This window comes from Schistocerca serialis, chromosome 1 (genome assembly GCF_023864345.2).
Source record: "Schistocerca serialis cubense isolate TAMUIC-IGC-003099 chromosome 1, iqSchSeri2.2, whole genome shotgun sequence".
Lineage (NCBI taxonomy): Eukaryota > Metazoa > Arthropoda > Insecta > Orthoptera > Acrididae > Schistocerca > Schistocerca serialis.
Window position 1 is genome coordinate 939,076,551 of NC_064638.1, and position 21,729 is coordinate 939,098,279.

Below are 21,729 nucleotides of genomic sequence, written 5' to 3' on the forward strand. Positions count from 1 at the left end.
GAAAGCGCACTTGACCTCTTATCAACGAATAATCCTGGACAAATATGGAGTATCGTGACGAATACAGGGATTAGCGACCACAAGGCAGATGCTGCTAGGCTGAATATCGTAACACCCAGAACCATCAAAGCCAACGAAAAGTACATCTATTTAAAAAAAGTTGATACAAATGCTCTTAACGTCTTTTTAAGAGACGGTCTCCACTCCTACCGATCTGATCATGTAAGCGTAGAAAACATGTGGAATCATTTCAAAGAGATAGTATCGACGACAGTTGAGTTAGATGTACCACATAAATTAATAAGTGATGGTACTGATCTCCAATGGTACACAAACGGAACAGATCGCTGTTGCACAAGTAACGAAAAAAGCAGCGCAAAATTTGAAAGAATATAAAATCCCCAAGATTGGCAAAGTTTTGCAGTAGTTCGAAAGATAGAGCGTACTTCCATGAGAGATGCTTTTAATAATTTCCACAATGAAACTCTGTCTTGGAATCTGGCAGTAAACCCAGAGAGATTCTGGTCACGTATCAAGCACACCAGTGGCATGATGCAGTCAATACCTTCAATGCGCGGTAACAACGGTGAAGTCCCCGATGACAATGCCATTAAAGCAGACCTAGTAGATAGTGTCGGAAGTTCCATGCGGCTTTTCGCGGATGATGCTGTAGTATACAGAGAAGTTGCAGCATTAGAAAATTGTAGCGAAATGCAGGAAGATCTGCAGCGGATAGGCACTTGGTGCAGGGAGTGGCAACTGTCCCTTAACATAGACAAATGTAATGTATTGCGAATACATAGAAAGAAGGATCCTTTATTGTATGATTATATGATAGCGGAACAAACACTGGTAGCAGTTACTTCTGTAAAATATCTGGGAGTATGCGTGCGGAACGATTTGAAGTGGAATGATCATATAAAATTAATTGTTGGTAAGGCGGGTACCAGGTCGAGATTCATTGGGAGAGTGCTTAGAAAATGTAGTCCATCAACAAAGGAGGTGGCTTACAAAACACTCGTTCGACCTATACTTGAGTATTGCTCATCAGTGTGGGATCCGTACCAGATCGGTTTGACGGAGGAGATAGAGAAGATCCAAATAAAAGAGAGGCGCGTTTCGTCACAGGGTTATTTGGTAACCGTGATAGCGTTACGGAGATGTTTAATAAACTCAAGTGGCAGACTCTGCAAGAGAGGCGCTCTGCATCGCGGTGTAGATTGCTCGTCAGGTTTCGAGAGGGTGCGTTTCTGGATGAGATATCGAATATATTGCTTCCCCCTACTTATACCTCCCGAGGAGATCACGAGTGTAAAATTAGAGAGATTAGAGCGCGCACGGAGGCTTTCAGACAGTCGTTCTTCCCGCGAACAATACGCGACTGGAACAGGAAAGGGAGGTAATGACAGTGGCACGTAAAGTGCCCTCCGCCACACACCGTTGGGTGGCTTGCGGAGTATAAATGTAGATGTAGATGTATTTAAACAAGGTTTTCCGAAACTCCTTCGCCAAAGAAGACAAAGTTAATATTCCTGAATTCCAATCAAGAACAACTGCCAAGATGAGAAACATGGAAGTAGATATCCTCGGTGTAGCAAAGCAGCTTAAATCACTTAATAAAGGCAAGGCCTCCGTTCCAGATTTTATACTAGTCAGGTTCCTTTCAGAGTATGCTGATGCAATAGCTCCATATTTAGCAATTATATTCAACCGCTCGCTCACAGAAATGTCCGTACCTAAAGACTGGAAAATTGCCCAAGTCACACCAATACCCAAAAAGGGATATAGGAGTAATTCGCTGAATTACAGGCCCATATCACTAACGTCGATTTGCAGTAGGGTTTTGGAACATATGCTGCGTTCGAACATTATGAATTACCTCGAAGAAAACATTTTATTGACACACAGTCAGCACGAATTCAGAAAATATCGTTCTTGTGAAACACAACTAGCTCTTTATACTCATAAATTAATCGAGTAAAGCAGAAGTAATATCCCCAAGGAAGTGTCACAGGCCCTCTATTTTTCCTGATCTATACTAACGACATAGGAGACAATCTGAGTAGCCGTCTTATACTGTTTGTAGATGATGCTGTCATTTACCGTCTTTGAAAGTCATGAGATGACCAAAACAAATTGAAAATGGTTTAGATAAGGTATCTGTGTGGTGTGAAAAGTGGGAGTTGACCCTGAATAAAGAAAAGTATGAAGTTATTCACATGAGTACTAAAAGAAAGCAGCTAAATTTCGATAGAGCGCTAAGTCACACATATCTGAAGGCTGTAAATTCAGCTAAATACAATTACAAATAATCTAAATTGGAACTATCACATAGATAATGTTGTGTGTCGAGCAAATCAAAGACTGCGATTCGTTGTCAGAAGACTTAGAAGGTGCAACAGGTCTACTAAAGAGACTACTTACACCACGTCTGTCAGCCCTATTCTCGAGTATAGCTGTGCGGTTTGGGATCCGCATCAGGTGGGACTAACTAATGAAATCGAAAACGTTCAAAGAAGGGCAGCTCGTTTTGTATTATCGCGAAGTAGGGGTAATAGTGTCACAGACATGATACGTAAATTGGAGTGGCAGTCATTAAAACAAAAACGTTTTCGATGCGACGGGATCTTTTCTTGAAAATTAAATCACCAGTTTTCTACTCCGATTGCGAAAACACTCTGTTGGCACCCGCCCACATAGGGAGAAATGATCATCACGATAAAATAGGAGAAATCGGGGCTCGCACAGAAAAATTTAAGTGCTCGTTTTTCCCGCGCGCCGTTCGAGAGTGAAACGCTAGAGAGACAGCTTGTGGGTGGTTCAGTGAACCCTCTGCCAGGCACTTTGGTATGAGTAGCAGTGTATTCACGTAGACGTACACGTAGACGATACAGAAGACGTGGAACATCGATGGAAATTTAGCTCCTCATCAGAACCGCGCGAGATTAGCCGAGCGGTCTATGGCGCTGCAGTCATGGACTGTGCGGCTGGTCCCGGCGGAGGTTCGAGTCCTCCCTCGGACATGAGTGTGTGTGTTTGTCCTTAGGATAATTTAGGTTAAATAAAGTGTAAGCTTATGGACCGATGACCTTAGCAGTTGAGTCCCATAAGGTTTCACACACATTTGAACATTTGAACACCTCATCAGAGTATGCCACAGTGGGCCGGAGACAGACAAGGTTTCCCTCTGTCTTTCTCATCTTAATGTACATTGAGAAGCCGCAGGAGCACTTCCACGCAAACTTTGCAAAGGTCGGTGGTCAACGCTGTGTGACTTGTCAAGGACACATTGTTAAGGTTTCCCCACAGTGTCTGGATGGTTCCGCTTCGTCGGTGTAACGGTTATGACGTTAGCGAAGATCTTCACGGTCGAGTGTGTAGCGTATCACTTTCTGTCCGCACCTATGACCGGTTTCCTGTGCTTATTGTGTATGCTAAAGGCAGTTTCCTGTATCGAAGGTTAAGAGATTGCTCTTCATCCCAGATATGACGGACACGTGTTTCACTAATGCTCTAAAATCGATTCTTTTTTTGGAATATGAGGCATCAAGAGTGAGTAATTTTTCCGTTGATGGCCGGTATTTCCAGCAGCTTTTGGAAATAAACTTCCGGAAAGCCCTGCCAGGAAGCACTTTTTTCAAAATGGTTCAAGTGGGTCTGAGTACTATGGGACTTAACATCTGAGGTCATCAGACCCCTAGACGTAGAACTACTTAAACCTAACTAACCTAAGGACATCACACACATCCATACCCGAGGCCGGATTCGAACCTGCGACCGTAGCAGCAGCGCGGTTCCGAACTGAAGCGCCTAGAACCGCTCTGGCACAGCAGCCGGCACACTTTTTTCAGTGAAGTGATGTGTGCGTGTGGGAAATGGCCAATGAAATTGTCTATGAGCGACTATTAAGTATGACTGGTCAATTGCCCTGAATGTTAGATAATTTCGTGAAGCCGTTTGAAGTTTGCGAAATCGATGGTCCCGTCTCCACCCCTCGCGAGTTTGAGGTGGCAGTATGTGGTGGACTTCGTAGAGCTGAGTTGGCTTATTAAATCGTCTGACTTAGATCACCGTTTAATGATCGTTGGTGATCAACAGAGTTGCTTTTTAAATGCAGAATCACTACAAGAATGGGAGCACGTAACCGTGCGTGGCCGTGGAATTCTGTTTAGCCCATTTCCCGTGTTCTAGGCTGCTGCAGAAATGTTGGAACACACAAAGCTGTACTGATCCTACTACGAGAAGCAATCCATAAGTAATACAACTCTCTTTTCTCAGCCAATTTCGGCTGAAAAAAATATGGATTTTTAGGGAAACCTTAGAATACTCCCGCTTCAGCTTCTGTAGTTTCATACGTTTCGACAGGTGGCGGCGCTATACGCAGCCTTCAAAATGGTGTTTGTAACGAAGGTACGTTCCGAGCAGATAGTTGTCATTGAGTTCCTTTTCGCAGGAAAACTGAAAATCGCAATATTCATAAGCGGATTGCAAATTGCGTAGGAGACCTGGCAGTGATTAAAGGCACGTGAGTCGTTGGGCGAGACTTCTGTCATCTTCGCCAACAAGATCGCACAAACATGTCCGGTCTCTCCCGCGACGGCGCCGGCCGCTGTGGCAGAGATGTTCTAGGCGCTTCAGTCTGGAACTGCGCTACCGGTACGGTCGCAGGTTCGAATCCTGCCTCGGGCATAGATGTGTGTGATGTGCTTAGGGTAGTTAGTAAGTCCCATAGTGCTCAGAGCCGTTTGAACCCCGTGACGGCCGGACGCGCACGGCTGCAAAGCTGGAACGTACAGACACTCTCCCTCGAGGTGATAGTCACCTGACTACTCAACGGGACGTCTCTGTTGGTCGTGCTTACACACACGTCCACCTGGCTGGGTAGTCAAAGGTGTGCGCCGTCTGGGTTCATCGCCGCCGAACTGGAAACCATAAAGAGCAATGAAGGACTATCTGTGCGGCACTGCATGCACGTTACGAGGCTGATCGTACAATTTTTTGTCGAAGAGTGTCACGGGCGATGAAACAGGCGTTCATCACTTCGAACTGGAACCAAAACAGCAATCCATGGAGTGGCGCCACATCATCTCTCCTCCCAAGAAAAGTTCTGAAGCCACACCCTCAGCAGGGAAAGTCTGGAGACTCTGAAGACGTTTTTCTGTTTGATGTCCTCCCCTACGGAACAACGATGAACTAGGAAGTGTGTTGTGATATCTTCAAGAAACTGATAAACGACTTAAGCTTGTTCGTCGCCTCAAAAATGCAAACGAACTTCTCCTTCTCCATGACAACGCAAGGCCTCACACAAGTCTGTCCACTCGAGAGGAGGTCAAAAAATTTCATTGGACTGTTCTTCCTCATGCACCCTATTGCCCGGATCTCGACCTCTTCTACTCTTCCCAGTCCTTAAATATCTCTGGCAGTAATCACTGTACACCGAGGAGCCGACGTCGACCATTAGAGTGGTACCACAAGGCAATACAGGTCCTCCCAGTAAGATGGCGTATCGCCTTCGCATTGAACGGAGATTATGTTGGAATGTACGGTTCCTAGCCAAAAGAGTACGTAATAATATGGCGTATTGGAATCCTAAATATAATCAACATGCTTTCAGAAAAAGAAAAACGCGTCGCATTACTTACTGAACGCCACTCACAGTTACCTTAGAAGACAAGTTGAAAAAAGGTAAACTTACATTTATAGAGTTTTTAGATTTGGAGAAGGCTTTTGGCAATGCTGACTGTACTACACTCTTTGAAAATCTGTAGGTCACAGACATAAAATGAAAGGAGCGTAAGGTTATTGAAAACTTGTACAAAAACTAGGCTGCAGTTATAATAGTGAGACAACATGAAGGAGAAGCAGTAGATGAGAAGGGACTCAGACAGATTTCTACCCTGTCCTCAACGTTGTTCAATCTTGTCAAAGAGGAAGCAGTAAAGGAAACCAAGGAAAGATTTGTAAAGACATAGCTGAGGCTGCCCTACCTACAAGGTTGTCTACAGGTTTATAAAGGCTATTAAAGTTCTGGTACGAGAAAAGAAAGCTTCGAGGAGTGCCGGTAGCGTAGGGTTTCTATCACAGAAGGCTAAGGACTGCGGAGAGCAGTTGAACAGAATGGATAGTGCCTTGAAACTAGATCAGTTATTAAATGAATATCAACAAAAGCAAAACAAGGGTATTGGAATGTAATCGAATTAAATCAGATGATGCTGAGGAAATTAGATCATAAAGTGAAGTACTAAAAGTAACAGATGATTTTTGCTTCTTGGACAGCAAAATAACTTATGCTGGTAGAGCTAGAGGTGATATAAAAGGCGGACTGGTAACAGCAAGAAAAACATGTCTCAGAAGATGATTTTGTGAACTCTGATTATAAATTTAAGTGTAAGAAGTCTTTTATGGAAGTGTCTACCTGGACTGTAGCCTTATGGAACTTAAACGAAGACGATAAGCAGTTCAGACAGAGTAGAAGCTTTTGAAATTTCGTGCTATAGAAGGTTTCCGTAGATTAAATTAGTAGATCAAATAACTAATTAGGTATTACAGAATATAACGGAAAAAAGGAAAGAAATTTACGGCACAACCTGGACAAAGAAGGGTTCGGTTGATAGGACATATCCTGAGTCTCCGAGGACTCATCTGTTTGATAACGTGGGAAATGTGGTGCTCAAATACATTAATAGGGTTCAAATGGATGTAGGTTGCATTAGATATGCAGAGATGAAAAGTCTTGTACCGTACAGATTAACGTGGAGAGCTGCATCAATCCAGTCTTCGGACTAAAGATCGTTTAGAGCACGTTCCCGATAAGAAGATGCATCTTATATCAAGGGTGGAGTCATTAGTTAGCTGGTGGTAGTGCTCACTGAAAGATGCAGACACGATGAGATTTAATTGGAACGTTTAAGTCCCATTTGTTTCTGTAAAAATTTTAGAGTTGTGTTTTTGCCTGTATTGTATTTTGGTCTACTGATGTTGAACGACGCTGCTGTTTGTTATTGTGTAGATTATCTTCAAAACTTCTTAGTAATCAGCTTCAATAAAGCGGCGGTGGCATAATCAGGATTGATGTACTGGCAATAACGGCCGAAGGGACTGGCGACATGCTGATCACATGTCCCACTCATTGCTGCTCGTGCTGCCTTGTTTAAAGCATCGGATCAGGCCTAACATCTAATTCTTGATGATGTTTGCATTTTTAAATAAGTCGTAAGACCCTGACGGTGTGAATAGATAAGGCCTCAACTTATCATTTGTTTCTGAGTCGTCGGCATTGCTAGGAGAAGCGTTACCAAACAGATTTAATAGCTGTGAATTTATTTGAACAAGATATTAACGAGAAAGGTAGAAGGAAGGCTGTAGTTTAGCATACCGTCGACGTCTAAAGGACTAGAGATGGAATACGAGCTCAGGTGGAAAGGACAGTGAGGAAGATCTTTGCTAATTGTCTCGAAGGACCAAATCCCATTTAACCCTACATTACTAAATCCTCATAACATTTACGATTGCAACTGATACCAATTCGTTGTTCCTGCCAATCTGGTACTGTAAGTTTTGGGTGTAAAACGCGACATTTTGTACTTATGGTATATGTATCGTACCAATGGTGACTTTATAATTGTAATTAACTAGTCCATAAACTATGAATTAAGACTTCCTTTGAATAAAATATGGGGTAGTAAAACTTGCCGTGGTCTAGTGACAATTTATCATTTCCTCCCTTTAGTATTCTAGGGTAAATGAAGAATCACGATGACCAGACAGGTATTTAAACGTACGTCGTCTGAACGGAAACAGTTTATCTTAACCAATGCGGCAACATTATTAAGTGAAATCTACTCTTTGTCAAGAAGTGTACGGATAGGAAGGCGTCTGCTTGTTTCCCCCTAAATCCACATTGTTGTTTTTCTGATGTCAGTAATTAATTATCATTGCCAATACTATTTAGATACGAAGCATAGTCAAAAGTCTAACAGAAGAGAATTTCTCCCCAAAAATCCTGAAATTTTTTTATAAAAAATTACGCAGCACACTATGGATGACACGTAGATCATTAAGAGATCTGTAAGCACATCATTTCTGTTAATTCGTTTAGGACTTGGGACTATCGCTCTCAACTGTATCTCTGACAGAAGAATCATAAAGAGCGTCGTACTTGCTAAGCGTACAGCGGAACAGAAGTTCTCTGTGAAAATGTATGCATTTTATGCCGCGCAACTAAGTCGCCACACATCGTAAGATGACTTGCGGGCTCGAGACAAGGGCGCCCATACCCAGGGGTAGGAGGAACCGCCCCCCCCCCCCCCCCTCTGCCCGCTTACAACGGTCAGGGAAAGAAAAAAAGTGTAGTTAGGTGTTTTTCTTTCAAGAAAATGATTTAAAAACTGCTAAATAAAATGAAATGATGATTTTCTCCACGAGCGGAGAAAATCTCCAACACCGGCCGGGAACCGAACCCGGGCCCGGTACATGGGAGACAAGCCCATTCCACTTTTTTTGTCTCATTTTGTTCGTTATAGTTCGTTGCATTTACGTCCCATGACATATGTTCAGGTTCAACGCTGATCTGTTCACCCAGTATTTTTATTACAGAGAGCAGCTAACCCCCTGACCGATCCGGCTGAGCTACCGTGCCGGCGCACTCAGCTAGGCAAGCGTACTACAAATCGGTATTACACGTTTATAACAGGGTCGGAGCTGGAATTTTCTTCATACCTACTTACCAGTCGCCATTCGTCTTCCAAAATATTAAAAAACACCCCATACCTCCAGGTGTAGGAGCCTCCGCTATAAACTATCATATGGGCGTCATCGAATATAGATGTAAATGTAGAATCGTTTTCTACTCATGCTGATTACATTCCATTTGATTAGAGTCATTTTAAATTGTTACTATTTTCGTAAGAGTTTTAGCTGTGCCTAGCAGCGCACTGAATCCATAAGAAAAGACTATACTTTAACGGCTCCACGACGCGCGACTTTGCTCGTAAAATTGTCATAAGTTAATTTTTGCTTTAGACTTCGCGCAGTTCGCACGTCGTGTCATGTACGTGAGTAACCTCGCGCCCATTAATAGCAGGCTCACGTAGGCCGTAAATACGTGGAAGTGGGTCTACAGCGGATCTGAATCAGCGACCGATATAGCCTCCGCGAGAAATAGCGCCCTCACCTGTGCGAGGTGGTCGCAGATTAGGTGGGTGGCCGGAATATTCCAGAAGCACTCGTCTCCTCCAGGCAGCCGCTACTAGAGACTGCTACCCAACGACCTTGTATGTTACTGTAGTGAAGAAAATTGCCGGCCGCGGTGGTCTCGTGGTTCTAGGCGCGCAGTCCGGAACCGCGCGAGTGCTACGGTCGCAGGTTCGAATCCTGCCTCGGGCATGGATGTGTGTGATGTCCTTAGGTTAGTTAGGTTTAAGTAGTTCTAAGTTCTAGGGGACTGATGACCACAGCTGTTGAGTCCCATAGTGCACAGAGCCATTTGAACCATTTTGAAGAAAATTGTGACAGAATTGGCGAATCGCATAACTCATACGAAATCTCTGTGGCATTCAGAGCTGGCGATTTAGAATAATTATGTAGGAGTTCTTGACTGTTCGAAGTACGTTCGTAAATCGCAATGGACGGTCATTGACCAATGCGTATTGGTACCTTCCAGAGGCAAAGGGCGTAGAGCATATCGTAATGCCTTTCTCTTACCACAAGACGCCACAGTTACAAGTGAAGAGTAGAAATGGAAAACGTACTAAGCGCAGTTTTTTCACAAAACGTGTTGTCAGTGCCACTGTGTTCTCGGTACTTTTTTGCATGTCCTTAGACTTGTACCAGTTGCCAAACCACGGGGAAAGTCTTTTAGAAGTGCGTTAGTAGATGAAATATGTTCTTTCTGCCAAGCTGCGCTTCCCACGAAGGTGCCAAATTTAAAAGATGTGAAGGAAAGATAGAAGATTAGAGTTTAACGTCACGTGGACATGAAGTTCATTATAGATGGATAAGAAACTCGGAATATTTCCAAGATGGGTCAGGAAATCGGTTGTGCCCTTTCAAAGGAACTATCCGAGCATTTGCCGCAAACGATTTACGTAGCGAAATCACGGAAAACCTAAATCTGGAGAGCCAGATCGGATTTGAACCGTCATCTTCCAGAATGAAAGTCAGGTACGCCAACCACGGCGCCACCCCGCTCGTTTTAAGAGATCTGATAAGTGTTTCTGTTAACTATGTTCTCGTAGTTAAAAACCTAATGCTGCATTCCTGTAGTCACGCAAATAAAACATGGTGCCTCAGTACTAATGGTACTTGTAAAAAACACTTTCTTCCTGCTGTTTTGTCGAAAACTGAAATTTTTGAGATGGTGACTGTGTACAAATCTTGGAAAGAAGAACGCAGCAACCCGGCCACTGTTAATAATGCACGTTATTTACACAAATTGCGGGGTTACCGATTTCGAACGAACAGTTTCATCTTCAGACGGTTGTTCAAGTTTGGATTACATTTGTTGTTTTTGGCATTAATTGCTGGACAGAAAAGAGCCAACAACTAATGTAAACAACCAAAAATGTAGTACACTCTAAAACAAAACAAAAAAGGTGCACCACGAAGGAATTGTGCGAATGGGATGGAAATCGGTAGTTGTGATGTACATGTGCAGACAAACAGGTGATTATGATTTCCGAGAAACTTGATGATTTATTCAAGATAAAGAGCTTCACAAACTGAGTGAGTCAGTAATGCATTGGTTCACTTCTGGCCCTTTTGAAATCAGTTATGTGGTTTGGTTTCGACTGGTAGAGTTGTCAGATGGCCTGCTGGAAGATATCGCACCAAATTCAGTCCAATTGGCCCGTTAGATCGTCAAACTCCCGGGATGATTTGAGAGCCCTGCCCATAATGTTCCAAACGTTCTCAATTGGAGAGAGATTGGCGACCTTCCTGACCAAGCCAGGGTTTGACAAGCACGAGGGCAAGTAGGAGAAACTCTCTCCGTGTGCGGGCGGGAATTATCTTGCTGAAATGTAAACACAGGATGGGTTGCCATGACGGGCAAAGAAACGGGGCGTAGAATCTCTTCGATGTCCCGCTGTGCTGTAAGGGTACTGCGGATGACAAATAAAGAAGTCCCCCTATGAAAAGAAATGGCACCCCAAGTCATCACCCCTGGTTGACGCGCCGTATGGCGGTCAACAGCAAGGTTGCTATCCCTCCGCTGTCCAGTGTTTCTCCAGTAACGTCTTCTGGCTCGAATCTTATTTATTGGTGTAGAATTGTCTTTTGTGATTACTCTAGCTTCGAACAGAGTCCCGATGACCAGCGAGCGAAGTGTGTCTTGAGACTCGCCGGCCAGCAGTGGGATACCAGCACGACTGTCACCCGCCTCGGCCCTACAGCCAAGGAGTGATGGTCTGGTGTGCCATTTCTTTTCATGGCAGGATCCATTTGGATGTCATCCGCCACACCCTTACAGCACAGCAGTACATCGACGATATGCTGTGCTTACATTTCAGTAAGATAATTCTCACGTGCACGCTGTCAGGACTTCTACTGCTTGTCTTCGTGCTTGACCAGGAAGGTCGCCGGATCTCACCTCAACTGAGAAGCCCTCCAACCAGCTCGAGCTTTTGGAGATCTAACGCACCAGTTGGACAAAGTTTGGCACGATGGCCCTCACGAGGACACATAACAACGCTGTCAGTCAATGCCCATCCGAACAACTGCTTGCATGAGGGCCAGACATGGACCAACGCGTTATTGACTTGCCCAATTTGTGAAACTCTTTCTCTTAAATATATTATCCAATGATCATCCATCATCCAGTTCTTCTGAAATTTTAGTCCTTTGTTTTTCCATACAAGCACATCGCATCTATTGATTTCCGTCCCATTCAGATAATTCCTTCATTCTTTCGAGGTAAGTCTTCTTTATTCCCTTAGAGTATATAAAAGCAAACAGTTATTCGAAGGTGAATTTGCCGGTTCGTAGCAGGTAATGGCGCTAAATAGCATTATTAACCGATGCTGGTTACTGTTGTCTTCTGCTATAGGATCAACTTGTAATGTATTTATTTTTGACACTTAGAACCAGTCAGTTTTCTCAAATAGTTCAAATGGTTCCAAGCACTGTGGGACGTAACATCTGAGTCATCAGTCCCCTAGACTTAGAACTACTTAAACCTAACTAAGCTAAGGACATCACACACATCCATGCCCGCCAGATTTCTCGTATGGCACTTAGAACGCAGTCCATAAAGTATTTCTTTTGTAATTTGTCTCATTATTTCTTGCGATGAAGTGTGAGCAATGTCATTCTGTGGTATCAGAATGTCTTCTCAATTTCTCGGATGCTAGTCAGTTATGTAGAAGACTGGATACACTGTCGTTTCAAAAAGAAAACGGCCTTGGTTGCAAAATAATGATTGTTTAATATGGTGTTGTCCGCTCCGATAGCTGAGTGGTCAGCGCGGCGGACTGTCACTCTGTTGTGTTGGCAGAAGAGCCAACACCGTGTTACTAGAGGAGGCCGAAATGCACGCGTTTTAGCTCACGCAGGCTGGCGTGAGGAGGGAAGAACTATACTGACGTGAGGTCTGGAACATCACAAGGAATGAGAATTCAGAAAGTGGACGTAATTTAATTAGTTTGATACTTAACTTTAATCCATTAATGATGAACGTCGCTCTTGACGGTACATGATTCACAATATTATCTGTTCAGAATACATTTACAGTGAGTAAATAACTACTTTAAAAAATTAACGTAACTGAATATGGCGCCTTGCTAGGTCGTAGCAAATGACGTAGCTGAAGGCTATGCTAAACTGTCGTCTCTGCAAATGACAGCGTATATAGACAGTGAACCATCGCTAGCAAAGTCGGCTGTACAACTGGGGCGAGTGCTACGGAGTCTCTCTAGATTAGACCTGCCGTGTGGCAGCGCTCGGTCTGCAATCACTGATAGTGGCGACACGCGGGTCCGAATTTTACTACCGGACCGCGGCCGATTTAAAGGCTACCACCTAGCAAGTGTGGTGTCTCGCGGTGACACCACACACTCAAAGGGGCCCGGGTTTGATTCCCGGCTGGGTCGGAGATTTTCCCCGCTCAGGGACTAGGTGTAGTGTTGTCCTCATTATCAGTTCATCATCATCAGTGGCAGGCAACGGGAAACCAGCACTGGAATCATTTCCCTTGACGCTCATGCGGTTGACCTCTCTGACGAGGCTTCCCCTTTCATAAGACCTGGCGTAAGGAAGGTCACTAAGTTTGTTTGTAATATGGTGTTTGACCCTTTTAGGGCTTCATCAGATTATCTACAAAGAAAGGGAAAAAATAAATATATTAGAACGAAAAGAGTGCATCGTCCTGTGGTGTACCTTTACAGTGAGTAAATAAGTACTTTAAAAAATTAACGTAACAGAAAACGTCCGAAGAATTCAGCGGATAAGACGTACAGGTCGAACTGGGGGAAAACTGTACGCTGCGTGAAATACAGTAAAGGAAAACTTCAACTCGGTGATGCGGAAAGATGTAACCAAGTGCGAAGTACAAACGGCTGTAAAAAAAGAAACAGTAGTCTTCTATAGGCTGTAGGTGAAAACAGTAGACATCTATACAGCTACGAAGAGACGTTGTCACTGAGACGTTTAAAAATCGCGTTGTAGCCAGGCGAAGCAGCTGCGCACAGCGTACAGAAACTGCCCGGGAATACTGTGCTTATACATTTATACCTTATGCATATTTCTTTGTACGACTCTTTCATAATTGCGATGGTGTTTTCGCGAACACGTGGAAATGAAATTATATCGATACTCACTACAAACACGGTCATTTTTTGGTTTCGTTTCGAAATGCAAATTAGTAAAATGAATTCCCCCATTCAATGCCGAGTTTGTTAGCTAGTTACAAATAAAAATAGAGAAGACGAGAAAATTCCACACATGTTGACGTGCAATTTGGACGCACGGAAAGAGCGCTGCCGTAATATTAGTAGCGCACAGCGTGGGCGCTAACATGTTCTGCTATAGGAGAAAGTATATAATTATCTGTTACGAAAATAATTGTAAGTAGGATTAAAACTACCTAAACACTATTCAAAATTCAGAATAAAAACAGAACCCCCCCCCCCCCCCCCCCCAACATTTTGGGACGAGTATGCCAGAAAACAGCACTGATCTTTCAAAAACAACCGTAAAAACAGAAGTTCATTGATTCCATCGCAGTGGTCGAAATGTATGAGATACTTAAAAAAAATCAAAAAGGATGTAGCTAAGTGATCATTTTAAAAACCAATAGTTTTTAGTCGTAACAGGACCGACTTTGAATGTCCAGCTCATCGTTGAGAAGCAACTCTTTAGTGGTACGTGAATGTTTAACTGTTTCCATTTCTTCAAACAGATTTAACTTTTTGCCTTTCTGAGCACTATGTAAGAACCGCAGAATGTCACGCGTAGGTTATTGGTGCCCACTAATCTTATGATGCTCAGCAAAAACAGAGTGCAGTTTGACCGTCGGCTGCTAGTTTTACAAATGGGTCAAATGGCTCTGATCACTATGGGACTTAACATCTGAGGTCATCAGTCCCCTAGACTTAGAACTACTTAAACCTAACTAACCTAAGAACAGCACACACATCCATTCCCGAGGAAGGATTCGAACCTGTGACCGTAGCGGTCGCGCGATTCCAGACTGAAGCGCCTAGAGCCGCTCGGCCACATAGGCTCATTATTATTTAGTCCTTGTGGTCTAGTTTGGAGAGAAGGATCCTCCATAGCTATCCAGCTCCATCAACGCCCCTGCACGTACTGAGTTCTAACGATTTCCCTACATCGTATTAGTCACGATAGTGTATTCTGTTTGTAGTGTTTCTGTAATTTTATCTACCTTTTGTACTCAACAAGCATGCGGTACCGAATTTCAGTCTCCCCCACCCCCCTCCCTTTCCCCAACATATACAGCCAGAAACTGCTGGTGCTATTGTCGCATGCTTTAAGGTGTAGGAGGTGTATTGGCATGCACTTGACGAAAATCATTTCACACGATTGCAGGTGAGACCCACTTGTTGAAACGAAGAATGCAAAACGCCATTTGTTGCTGTATTCTCCCCATCTCTACTCATGGAGTAATGAAGTAGCCAGTGGGTGTGTTAGCTGCACAACGGAGACCACTACCGCCAGTTGGCGACAGAGTAAATTTTTAATTTCAATACGTATCTTAATTCATGTGGAAGGTATTTATTGTCTTATGAAATAGGATTAATCTTTATGGAACACCGTGTACCTCTGACCCCTTCGCATCGCTCACGCAGGGACCTCATCCCATGGAAGAACAGACTGGTAGAAGTTGCAACATCTGGTACAATGAAAGTATCATTCCACGCACAGTGGTTTGTTGAATATGTATGTAGATCTACATATGTATTTATGGTAGCATACAAGGTATCCATAAAGTCCTGTTATCATTTCAAAATGTCATACCTTGGAAAATATTAGAGAGAGAACATCGTGGTTTGTTGTAAAACGTTTAGCGGCTGTCAGAGGTCTCTTTTGTTATGCCAGAATTTGTGTGTGAGAGCCAATAATCAATGGTGTGTGTATTTTGTATTAAACTGGGGACCTAGAAACGACGGAGAGGCTTCGTACCGCCGTAGCCCTCAGTGGTTCACAACCCCATAACAGGCCACATCACTCCACCCATCTCACAGCCGCCCCACACCGAACGCAGGGTTATTGTGCGGTTCGGCCCCCAGTGGACCCCATCCCCCCACCCGCCGTTCCTCACCCGAAACGTCTCATATCAGACGAGTGTAATCCCAACCCAAGTGTTTGCGTGGTAGAGTAATGATGGTGTAAGCGTACGTGGATTTGGTTGTGTTTTTTTGGTGTAGGGGGGGTGGGAGGAGAGGTGGAGGGGAGGAGGGGAGGAGGGGGGAAGAGAGCAAACAGCAACGTCGTCGGTCTCATTGGATTAAGGAAGGACGGGGAAGTCGGCAGTGCCCTTTCAAAGAAACTATCCCAGCATTTGCCTGGAGTGATTTAGGGAAATCACGGAAAACCTAAATCAGGATGGCTGGACGCGGGATTAAACCGTGCCGGCCGAAGTGGCCAAGCGGTTCTAGGCGCTCCAGTCTGGAACCGCGCAACCGCTACGCTCGCAGGTTCGAATCCTGCCTCGGGCATGGATGTGTGTGATGTCCTTAGGTTAGTTAGGTTTAAGTAGTTTTAAGTTCTAGGGGAGTGATGACGTCAGTAGTTGAGTCCCATAGTGCTCAGATCCATTTGAACCATATGATTGAACCGTCGTCCTCCCGAATGCGAGTCCAGTGTGCTAACCACTGCGGCACATCGCTCGGTCGCGAACGTGGAGACAGTGTTTGCGCAGCAATCGCCAACGTAGTGTAACTGAGGGGGAATAAGGGGAAGCAGCCCGCATTCGCCGAAGTAGATGGAAAACCCCCTTAATAACCATCCACAGGCTCCTCCAGCACACCGGACTTCCACATTAATTCGCCGCGTGGATTCGTGCCGGGGAAGCAGCGCGTTAGACCGTACGGCTAGCCGTTGTGCGGCCCAGTTCTGATTGCTGCTTTGGTTCTTGGACGAAGTATAGCAATGTCACTCTCTGGTGATATGTACACACGAATCTTGACATAACCCCCCCCCCCCCCCCAAAAAAAAAGAATACTAACATCGTGATATTGACAAAGCGCGGGATCCACGCGATAGGACTATCACGATCCATCCACCTCTCATAAAATGTGTCATTCAGAACATCCAACACCCTCAGACTACAATATCAAGTTGCAATATTTTACTGGACTTTCGCAGCTATTCGACCTGTGGTAGCAGGTACTGTTCGAGCATGTCCAGAAAAATGTTTGCAGTTTTGGTTACCAGTGCGAAGAAAAATGGGCTTACCACACGATCATTATTAAGCCACACCAAATATTAAGCTTCGGGATACTACAGATGTATTCAAGTATGTTGTATGGTTTTCTGAGCCCCAAATCCTAATGTTGTGGAGATTCTAGAGTTCAGAGATGCGGAACGTTGCTTCATCTGAAAACAGACGCTTTTTTACATAGACATTGTCTACACCTCCGAAGGCCAACATGGAACCTGCGAATGTATACCGCAAAGGACCTTCGTTTGGTTGCACTGCTTGAACCATTTGTACATTAAACGAAAAGCGTGTAACCGCTTATGTAATATTTGACTGGCAGTTGATCTTGCTTCCTGCAGTTCGCGTGGTGTACGACTAGTTGTCCTCTGGGGGCTGTGTTGAAATGCAATTTGCACTCTGTCAACAAGTGCTTGCGACACAGGAAGACGTCCACTCTGAGGAAGGTCTTTGTCGCTCCCTGTCTCTTTGCAGTTTTTGAACCATCTCCTTAAGCTTGTTTTTGCTGGTGAGCTCTCTCATACTGGCGTCGGTGATTCCAAATTATCATTATTACAGATTTGGATTCTTCATACCAGATGACACATTGGACCTCCACCATTTAGATGCGCACAAGCCAAATTTGTAACGAAGGACAAAAAAGAACTCTGAGAGCTGCTAAACGCTTTACAATACACCACGACCCTCTACCTCTTTTGAATGATAGCGGACATTCTAAACAGTAAGCAAGTACTCAGATTATTGACAAGTTTTATAGGGGTAAACAAGTGTATGGACGTAGATCCAGTTGCTCCATATTTTTAACGTTTTAACTTGTACAGCGAGATTCGTTAGAAAAATTGGAATAGCTGACAACAAGTTTATATGCGAGATGGAGATGAAACAGTTACTCTCTTCGTTTAGAAACAAATATTGCAGGCCAAAATTTTCCTCATTTATCGAAAAAATTATGTCTGTTTCTTGTAAAAATCTCGTTCTTCTTCCCTTCTTCGTATCACTGTGTTAGCTGTATTGACACTGCATACCTATAAACGACAAAAATATTGAAAATATCTACCAAATGTATCTGTTTTGTTATTACTGATACTATTTGTAATGACAGTTCTTTTCGGCCGCTGTCGCAGTAAAATGGAGGATGTGCTAAGTACCCTCCGACATACATTATACAGGAGTTAGCACAGTACTTCTGCAGAAAAGAGTGTTTGCAAAATCTATCTACACAACCACTGGAGAAAAATATCACTGTAACAAAAGTGAAGAAACGTAGAGCAGGGCAAGCTCTTGTCTCAGAAGTAGACAACCAAGAGTGACTCCTGCAGAGGATACCGGGCACTATATCTTTCTGGTACTGAGTGAGCGGATCAGTAATTAAGTCACTGGATTAGTAATTAAGAGGAACTAGGTTCAAATTCTTGTCCGAATATTCACATTTAAGATTTCCTTGGTTCCCAGTATTGTTTGAGGCCAAAGCAACCGATTACAACCCTTGCATGGTTGAAGCTACTGATCTGTTCGAGATGGCCTCGTTGTCGACTGAACGTATACTAGAGCTTCGTTACTGATGCTTCATTTATCACCTCCATAATCCGTAACCTCAGATGCGCCGTAAGTGATAGAACATAGTCCTATTGTCTGAAGGACATGCTCGAGATCAAATCGAAAACACCTATAGGAACAATGGATTTATCAATGTAGACTTGGCACGCAGGCTGTAACTTAATAAATTCCTTCCGGTGACTATCGTCTCAGTATTGGTTGCAGTTCGGTCTCATAACATGTAAGGAGTCACGTAGCGTTACAGATCCAACAAATGGGTACTTTTGAATTCTTTTATGCAGTATAGTGGTAACTTTTATATTCATGTGTCTTCTGACTGGTTTGATGCGTCCCGCCACGAATTCCTTACTGTGCCGGACTTTTTATGACATCTCAAACAGGCAAAGCGACAGTTTTATGAACAAAAATGCTGGCTACAACTTCAATAATGTAACACCTTTCATTCCGAAAACTTCCAGATTAATATGTCACAGTATATTGTCGCTATGCTTTATATGTTATGTACTACTTCCCTGTACTGTCTACTGTCATCTCAGTTTTTGGTGTTTTGCTGTTTCCATCATAAGTGGATTATTGTTACCGCTAGATTTTCGGCAGTATACTCACAGTGTACTGTAGCTCACAAAATTTGAATAGTGTTTTGCACAATGTGTGTAATCACAATATGTTAAGTCTTACTTTCAGCTTTGCATGGTCTGTAAAGGCGACTTTATCGGTAAAGAGAATTCTTTGAGGGATATAATGTCCTGATGCCACATCAGAACTCCATGTATCTTCCTCTGTCCCGCTGTTTAACCTGCTGGTAAAGAGGCACATGATACGGATGGAAAACTGATTGCGCGCGAAGTGCGAACAACTCCGCGTAGGCATGTTCTACAGGTGCTGGAAATTTCTCAGGAGCTATCTATTTGAATTAGAAGCAAGAGCTGCAAGAACATGTTATTCGCACGCTTCGCTGGTTGCAGTTTTGTTCCTTCCAATCCGCGACGTATTCCAGTAATCTTCCGATACTAGCAATAATGAACTGTCATCCTTGTTGGTCACCGTCTTTTGGTGGACTTTTATGCAAAGAACTCAACTGTTTTTCTCGCATTCCTTCTGCATTCTTCATTACGAAGTTGCATAATTAGTTTCTCTTGATTTGTGAAAGATTTTTTTTAACCATCCAGCACTCAACACACTTTAATGTCATACACAGAATGAAAGCAACATTTCCCATGTGTCCGTTTTATTCCGATATCACAGCGTACATCTGTCTGTTTCCTCTTTATCTGACGTAACGTATTTCCGTTTTGGGTATGAAATCATGAACATCCGCATAAGAAGAATCGGTTTCATGTTCAAAACAGATGAATCCTATGTTCTAAATATTGTAATTTTACTCTGAAACTATTAGTCGTATTGTGAAGTGTGTGACACCGTTGAATTTATCTCGTTTAGAGCGTCTACATCAGCAGCAAAAATTACTATAGTTCTATTTACAAAAGATAAGTTGATACCAATATCTCTTTAATTAATATAACTATAAAAAAACAGATGGCAGTTATAAGAGTCGAGGGACATGAAAAGGAAGCAGTGGTTGGGAAGGGAGTGAGATAGGGTTGTAGCCTATCCCCAATGTTATTCAATCTGTATATTGTGCAAGCAGTAAAGGAAACAAAAGAATATTCGGAGTAGCTATTAAAATCTATGGAGAAGAAATAAAAATTTTAAGGTTCGCCGATGACATTGTAATTCTGTCAGAGACAGCAAAGGACTTGGAAGAGCAGTTGAACGGAATGGACAGTGTCTTGAAAGGAGGATATAAGATGAACATCAACAAAAGCAAAACGAGGATAATGGAATGTAGTCGAGTTAACTCGGGTGATGCCCAGGGAATTAGATAACGAAATGAGACACTTAAAGTAGCAGATGAGTTTTGCTGTTGGGGGAGCAAAATAACTTATGATGGTCGAAGAAGAGAGGATATAAAATGTGGACTGGCAATGGCAAGGAAAGCGTTTCTGAAGAAGAGAAATTTGTTAACATCGAGTATGGATTTAAGTGCCAGAAAGTCGTTTCTGAAAGTATTTGTATGGGGTGTAGCCATGTATTGAAGTGAAATATAGACGATAAATAGTTTGGAAAAGAAGAGAATAGAAGCTTTCGAAATATGGTGCTACAGAAGAATGCTGAAGATTAGATGGGTAGATCACATAACTAATGAAGGGGTATTGAACGGAATTGGTGAGAACAGACATTTGTGGCACAACTTGCCTAGAAGAAGGGATCGGTTGGTAGAACATGTTCTGAGGCATCAAGGGATCACCAATTTAGTATTGGATGGCAGCGTGGAGGGTAAAAATCGTAGAGGGAGACCAAGAGATGAATACACTAAGCAGATACAGAAGGATGTAGGCTGCAGTACGTACTGGGAGATGAAGCAGCTTGCACAGGATAGAGTAGCATGGAGAGCTGCATCAAACTAGTCTCTGGGCTGAAGACTACAACAACAACAACAACAACTATAAAAAGAGACTATGTGCAGTTTAGTGAGGATATTGTCACATTTACTTCGGTGAAAACATAATGAGGTATCTGAAAATTTTTGGGAAAATTCAAGCTGAACAACTTTACTGAATCACTCCGTATGCACTACTAGCTACTTTGCGGCGTGCGGCAGGCGGTATTTCTGGTACTATGATCTTTAATCCCTTCCTCTGCTCCATCGCTAATGGCGCATTGTAACAACGATTGTCTGTGAGCCTCATCTGAGCCCTAATACCTCTGATTTTCTCGTTATTCTCACTTCGTATACAGGAAACATATGTAGGAGAAAGTAAAATGTTCTCAAACTGTTGCTGGAGCATATTCTCTTGAAATTTCAACGGTAAACCTCTCCGTGCCGGCCGGGGTGGCCGAGCGGTTCTAGGCGCTACAGACTGGAACCGTGCGACCGCTACGGTCGCAGGTTCGAATCCTGCCTCGGTCATGGATGTGTGTGATGTCCTTAGGTTAGTTAGGTTTAAGTAGTTCTAAGTTTAGGGGACTGATTACCTTAGAAGTTAAGTCCCACAGCGCTCAGAGCCATTTGAACCATTTTGAACCTCTTCGTGATGCACAGACTTCTCCATGTTGTTTCGGCAATGGAGTATGTCAAGCACCTTCGCAGCGCTCTCGCGTCGAATAAATGACCCGCAGATGAAACGTGCCCTCTTCATTGGATCGACTCTATCTCATCTATTAATCCAAACTGGTAAGGATTCTGGATAGCGGGGTAGGACTAAATAATCTGTAGT